This window comes from Carassius gibelio, chromosome B3 (assembly GCF_023724105.1).
Source record: "Carassius gibelio isolate Cgi1373 ecotype wild population from Czech Republic chromosome B3, carGib1.2-hapl.c, whole genome shotgun sequence".
Lineage (NCBI taxonomy): Eukaryota > Metazoa > Chordata > Actinopteri > Cypriniformes > Cyprinidae > Carassius > Carassius gibelio.
The window spans coordinates 47,649,998-47,657,670 of record NC_068398.1 but is presented as its reverse complement, the minus strand read 5'-3'; the positions used below and the strand labels follow the sequence as shown (position 1 = coordinate 47,657,670).

The 7,673-nt window shown below is 38.3% G+C and overlaps 1 long non-coding RNA gene across 1 annotated transcript; it reads left to right on the top strand.

Annotated features, from left to right (window-relative positions):
- The first annotated feature begins 3,264 nt into the window (after positions 1-3,264).
- On the top strand, positions 3,265-5,271 carry LOC127952334 (uncharacterized). Its single transcript, XR_008152913.1, has 3 exons — positions 3,265-3,338; positions 4,648-4,783; positions 4,900-5,271. It is a non-coding gene; the product is annotated as an uncharacterized LOC127952334 (long non-coding RNA).
- The last annotated feature ends 2,402 nt before the right edge of the window (positions 5,272-7,673 follow it).

The window sequence follows — 7,673 nt, the reverse complement described above, 5'->3', positions numbered from 1 at the left end:
ACTTATGTTTGTTCTAGAGACGTTACAATTTTTTTATAAAGCTTTAATTTTTTTTTTTTCTTTTTTAAATATGTTTCAAATTAATCCTGAATGCATTTATGACTGTAAAAGCATATCACAATTGCAATCGTGTCACAATCGCAAAATTGATCAAAGAAATCGCAAAGCCCTAGTTCATTCAATAAATACAGTTAACAATCTAGCTTTTGAATACTTGGTTATTAACCCAACAATTTTGGGGTCAGTTAATTTTTTTGAAGTGGGCCGCACAAACATATGTGTGGGCTATGAGATGAAAAAGGTTAGGAACCACTGCTGTAGACATATGGTTCATTATTAGTTCATGTTAATAAATGTAGTTCTGTAAGGTCTATTAAGTCAAAAAAAAAAAACGGGCAATAAAAATAATGTAAGAATTTTTTGTTGAATACATTGCAAAAAATAGCAGAGAGTCAGAGGACAGCAGCAGCAGCAGCATTGGGGAACGCTTACACAGTTTAGAGCTGAAATATCTTCCCTGTGAACAGGGCAGGCAACATGACATAAAGCAAATGCCACATTATAAGGAGGAGCGAGCAGCAGCCTGTATGAGCAAACTGAATGTGCTTTACATAGGGTGCCTTGTTTGAGCTTTGGCCATTGAGCAGCGAGGGGAGTTAACCAGCTAATGCAGCTCAACTGGAGCAGATCAGCTGATGGGACAGTGTTGTTAGCAAATAGCATTAGCAGCATCTTGACTTCCTGAAAACCAGGTTCTGGACATTGTTTTCCTGGCCTGCATGATGAACAGCGGCTCCTGCGGATAAGCACTGGGGTGGTACCTCAAATAAGACAGCATGGAAATATTTATGGCCTTTGTGTATGAGCCCAGTCATTTGTTATCTCTTTGTACTAAGAACTACAGTCCTTCTTCCTTTTAAATTAACTCTGTCGATGACAGAAAGCTCATCTTTGAAATGCTGATATGGACTTGGCAGCGACTCTTCTCCAGGTGAGTTGATTTTACAAGTCACTTCCTGTAATACACGGTCACTTGCTGTTGTGTCTGCAAACTCAACCCACTTCTGTCGTGAAACAGGTATTTGGTTCATTATACAATCCACATGAACTCGCAGGTTATATAGCTTTCTGTCAAACTCAGTAGACTCTGATATTATTGACCCAGGATGCTGATGAATCCCTTGAGGCTGGAGGAACTATGGTAGCTCAGGGAGTTTTCTGTCTGATGTCATCAGGTTTCCTTAAATCAGATGTAAATTCTCCATGATCACTATGTGTAACAAGGAGTCAGAGAAGTTCGGATCCATATGCAGTGGTTTGATAAAGAGAATGGTCAGACAGGCAGTAGTCAGAGCACAACGTCAAGTATGTCAGGGATATCCAGAATCAGCAACAGTAACAAGTAGAGGTCGAAGCAGAGAATCAAAGTTGGTATACACAATCCAAAGTCAAACATGGAAGGAACAAACACAGGGAAAACGCCAGACAGAACTAAACAAGACTTCGCCCTATTAGAGAGTCCAAACACAGTTTATATAGAGGAGTGGAAATGGGTAGCACCTGGTGGTTATTAGCCCTAAGCATGGGATTATGGGAAATGGAGTTGGGAATGGAAATACAAGATGCCAGAGACCTGAGTGGAGTGCCCTCTATAGGAGGAGTTAATAGGCACTTCAGCTGATGATCGTGACATAGCCAGCCCCCCCAAGGAGTGGATTCCAGATGCTCTAAACAATCTTAGGAGGGCGGTGGAGCGAAGGCAGAACACGGAGAGGGGCAGAGGGCACTGTAAACACAACAGTCGAGCAGACGGGACAGAAGCCCAACAGGGCAGAGCAGAGGACCACCACAACCGAGCATATGGGACAGAAGCCCACCAGGGTGGAGCAGAGGACCACCAAAGTGGAGTCGATGGTAAAGGAGAGCAAGTCTGGTCAGGTAGGACTGAAATAGAGAACATGAACAGGTTAATGGCGGCCTCCGTGGCCATGGGTGTGGTTAAGGAGTTCCCAAATGGCGTCCATAGCCGTGACAGGACAGACAGTGAGTTGGTGGATGGCCTCCGTGGCCATGACAGGATAGGACGAGAGTTCATGGATGGATACTACTGACACCTCTAAAGGTTCTGCAGCAGTAGCTGCCACCTCTGGAGGTTCCACAGTGGTAACAGTCTTCTTGACAGCAACACAACAGGCTGAGGGAACATTGCTGGGTGCAACAGATGGGATGTGACGAGGCTCTGGAAGTTCAGTTGAGACGAGGCTGAGGCTCTGGATGATCTGTTGTGATGTGATGAAGTAATGGTAGGGCTGTTTTGACCTTGGTTCGAATGATGGTGGATGGAGTTAGTTTAAAAAGCGTCTGCCAACAAGGCGGGCTATTTACACAGACAGATTTGTTTATCATGATCTGACTCCAAAACAATCTACATTTTTTTCCCAAATTCTTCTGCTGTGCAAATACATCGTTACAACTTTACATTTTAACCAGAATTGGAGTTTCTATGCTTTTTGTTTATAGTTGGAATCTCTGTAGTGGCATTACTGACTACTCAGTAATGAAATCATAATTTTTATTTAATTAAAGCTATACTCTGACTCATTTTATAGTGAACTAAATATGCAAGACTGGTTTTACATGTCTCTGTTTATAACAGGGTGTTCATCCTTTGCTGGGCTGTTTTAAAGAAAAATGGGGGCATAAATTAAAAGTATACCCACTTCTCCAGGCACCACTACACGACTGCTAATGTCAACCCATTTTTCATTCTCAGTCAAAATGCAACGTCTGTTTGATGTCATGATCGAGCGTGCTTGAGTGTCTGCTGCTGAAACTGTGGCTCCACATTTGTTTGATCGTGATTATTTGTAATTAGAGATATGATATCACCTAGATTTACATTTATATTTAGTTATTTAGCATACACTTTTATCCAAAGCCACTTACAAATGAGGACAAACAGCAAGATTACTGTCTAGACAGCTTTATTTATTTATTTTTGCAGCAGGTCTGTGCATGCGTGTATGTAATGTAAATAGTTTAAATTTACAATTAAACTGTTTTTAAACTACATTTAAACAAACATTGAAATAACATTACTAATTGCTCTCAGTGTTGTAGTTTTGTTTTTCACGCTTTTGATTTACAAGTTTACTTACATTCTTGTAATGTGAAATGGGTGGGGGTCCTCTAGCCAATGGCGGCGCCCAGGGCTGCTTCAATAAAATATTAAAAAACCCTGCCCCCCGGTTTAAACTGTACTTTTATTTTGGTGTGGCGCTCTGACGTCACAAGGCGGCGTCGCGCTCCTGCATTTGTTGTGATTCAACTGAGGAACGGTTTGTGGTTTTAAGCATTTAAAGCGTTGAAATCAATGCTGCCTTTGTGGGCTATTTTTGTTTTTACAAGTAATGTAAAGTGGCTTAATTATTATTGCATATAAAACTGCAATGCTTTTATCAAACATGTTTTAGATTTACACATGTGAGTGAAGCCCATCCATACGCCTTACAGAAAAGACGCGTCTCATTTCGCTCCATATAGCGTGAATTAGTTTATAACAGTGGTGGATACAGAACGTCATTAATAGGTGGGCTTGGTGAATATACGGAGGGGCCTCGGGTTTTTTAATCTTATACACCTGATTCCCGGGCTCCGTATTATAGAGCTTTCACACTGCGCGCAGATGCGGTCCGGCAATCCGTTCCATGTGCGGTGCAGTGCAGAGATCGTTTCCGCACCGTGACCGAGTCTATTTCTGATGTGCTGCACGCGCTGAATTAAAGTGACAGGCTGACAGTGCGTGGTTCGTGGTCAAAATGAACACAGGTTCACGTGAAAATATAATAATTTCACCATAAATGCGTTTAATTAAATAAAATGTAGTAATCTCACCATAAATGCATTTAATTTAATTATACTCTTTTACACAGTCATCTTTTTTTTACTTTAGGACCGGGGTAAAAAAGCAAGGAAAAATAAAATTTACTTCAACAAGGCGACATAATGAACAAATCTCGTCTCATTCCTGATTTAGGTGAAAAAAAAAATTATTTGTGACATGCAATATTTATTGTATTAAAACTTAAATGAAAAAGAAAAGGCATGATAGGCGGCTGTTTTTGTCAATTTTAAGTTTTAATTAGAAATTTTTGCGATTTTAATATAAGTACTAGCTACATGGTTAAATATTTTACCACTTGTTTGAGTGGTAAACTTAATATATAAATCCATATAAGTAGCGCTGAAAAATACATTGTTTAAATTGTGTTAAAACGTCTATTGAAGAGTGTATATGTACAGAGAGAATCGCAATGCTGACAAAACTCTGTAAATACATCAACTTCAACAAACAAACTGCAGATGTTTTTAAAGTGTCAAATGCGTTCTACAAATGAATAAATGCCTGAGAACGTGAAAAAGTAAGGTCAGACTGAAACAGATTTCCAGGATTCGATTTGAATAGGGCTCCAAACCACATACTAATGTAGCTCGAAACGGATTTGTACAAATCAGATTTCACGTAGTTCACTCCCATTCAAACTATCTAAATATGATCAGATTTAAATGGGATTTAATCTGACAGTGAGCAAGGCTTTAGGATTTATGTTTTATTTCTGTTAATTATTGTCATCTTAATCGTGACAGAGTGTTGAAGAACAACGAAAGTAAAGCTACTGAGATCCATGTGACGTAAAGATGGCGTCTATTAAAGAGGAGAGTGAAGACATTAAGATTGAAGATACAATCAGTGTGAAACAAGAAGATACTGAGGAACAAACAGGTTGGTTTTCAGTCTCAAAGATGAACACATTCATTTGATCCTAATTAAACTGTTTTATTCTACAGAAATGAATGATTATTGAAAATTATCATATGAGTGTTTTTTTAATTAAAAAGTGGTTTTATTTGGCCTGGAGCGGGTGGACAGACGTGTTGAAATCACATGACCAGACAAATACTAATGCTGCCTTAGAGTAAAGCTGAGAAGATCCTACTCCCAGGTTAAAGGATTTGTTAACTTTCAAATTAAATTTTCTTGATAAGTTACTCACCTCCATGTCTTCCAAGATGTTTATGTATTTCTTTTTTCAGTCGAAAATAAATTAAGGTTTTTGATGAAAACATTCCAGCATGTGGTAGACGTCTTGGACTCCAAATGGTTCAAGGTCAAAATTACACTTTCAGTGCACCTTCAAAGGGTTATAAACCATACCAGAAGATGAATAAGGGTCTTATCTAGCGAAACGATTGGTCATTTAAAAATATAAACGCGTTGCGTTATTAGTGACGAGCGCAGAGAGAACAAAACAAAACGCGGATAACTAAGTAGAAGTACAAAACGAGGTTTTATTTAAGGAAAATATCAGATGATATAAGCCAAGAGGAGACTTGTTTTCCTTTGCTAAAGTAAGAAAATCATGTTTCCTTTTCTTTGACATTTCCCAGAGGTGCATGCGTGACCCATTCCAGGGTGAGTAAATTATTAGGAAGTTTTAATTTGAAAGTGAACTAATGCTTTAAGCATTTGTTATTGTGACATCACACATTAATTTAGGGGTGAAAATTATACATTAGTAGCCCAAACAAAGCAAAACATTCTCTATTAATTCACTCGACCCTCCAATACCATTGTAAAATTTGAATGAAATTACATAAATACAGTTTCTTTGCAGAACTGAACTGTGAAACAGAGAACTGAACTGTGAGATGTTACTTTTCTGATACAAGGTTTGAAGCCTTGGTGCAAAATATCACATCACTAGTAACGAGTAAAGATGTTCACAAGTCCATATGACGGGAATAAAAATGTGATTGTTTCAGATGTCTCACTTATGAAACACCCATTTGAGATTTTGTGTCTAATTATGAAATGTGGACTTGAATCCGGTATGTTTGATTAGAGAGACATCTAATATACAGTGTTTGAGCTCCAGGATCAGGTTTGGGTCTTAAAGATTGTAACATTCCCATGTCAGTTAACTAGATTTGCATTTTTCTATTAACATAACAATAACATAACAATAACACCTGTAAAGGTGCTTTGAAACTGTTTCAAATATTGCAATCAAGAAGCCAGCAGTGAATGTGACAAGAAAAAAATGTCAAGAGAAAAATTATTTGAATATAAAAAAATTTAATCCAATCGATCCCTAATCAAACACACTTACGTGTAATCTTCATCAGTCATGAAGATTTATGGTTGTTCACACCTCGTCACTTAAGGTGTTTTAGTTATCCGATCATGAAAAACCAGGGCCTGTATTCACAAAATATCTTGAGGCTAAAAGTAGCTCCGAACTTTCCAATTTAGGAGAAAACTTTGAAAATAGTGGTCGTTTCAGTCCTAAATTTAGGACTCCTAAATTTTTGCTCTAGGAGTATTTCACAAAGCGTTTTGGCACTAAAATTAGCTCCTAAATCTGTGAAACGTTAGGAGAAGTGAGGAGGACTCTCACTAAGACCAAATGTGAAATATCCTAAAATGGCTGTTGCATTTTTTCTAATTGGTTTGGTTTGGAGGTTATCCCAATTTCAAATGTTTGATTATATAACCTTAATATAGCTGTTCTTGCTTCCAGATTGATTTTCTTTTATGTTTGCATGTGTTTCTATCAGTCATGCCTTTTCTGCTAAATAAATGTATTAAATTAAATTAATTAAATTTTCTGCATATTACCAAAATTGTATCAGTCAAAATTGTATTACCCATTAACGGCTGTTCTTTGTGGTAATATACATCGGACAGGACATCCATATGCACACCTAACATTCATTGACCTCAAATATGGCTTATCATCTGAGAAATGTATGTAGTAGCAACTTTACATGGCAGCTCAATCTAATGTTAGCCTACAAAAAGTGCACGTGTGTGCCATAGACAGTAAAAGAAATGGACACAGCATACCCATTGGAACTCAATTGAGACAAGTGAAGCCCATTTTTAGCGTTTTTTAACACTTCCGTTTCTGACGCGCAGACTCAAATGAAAGTTGACGACGTCAGCAACCTGTCTGACAGATGTAAATGTTCTAGTAGCTGTGCATGCAAACTGCCATCATTAATCTTGCAGAGACGGCGAGCTTGAGCGGGGAGTTCTTTGTCGTGAGTGAGCAGGAGTAAGTATTCTGATTAATTGTTTTGTATAGTATTTTAAAATGTAACGCCAGTACGCCATATTAAGTTAATTGCCTGCAAGCCTCTCCTCCTGTCTGTACGGTAATGCGACAGGCTAACGATTGCGTCATAACCACTCGACTCTCTATTTTTACAAAAATAGACCATAATGTAACATAGAAGGTAATGGAGCCCTTTATACATTGTCATGTATCTTTAGAAATAAATAATGGAAAAATGGAGTCTTTAAACATCTCAGATGTAAAGTTATTAGCTGTCAAAGTGACGCCAAAATGAATGGGAGTCAGTGGGAATGCTAACACAAGTGAAGTTCTGCTACAAGATGGCAGCCCCCACCCAACTTCAACTTCCGGTCGACTTCCTTGCCCCCTGGTTTGTGCGGGGTGTCAAAGCTAAACTGTAGCGAACTTGGGGTACTGCATGACAGATGGAGGCCACACTGCGATCGTTTGCTCTTAAAATACTTCATCATTTTTGGTCATACAGATAAGAGTAATGCATCTTTTGTTTCTGTTTCTGAATAGCAATGAAATGTT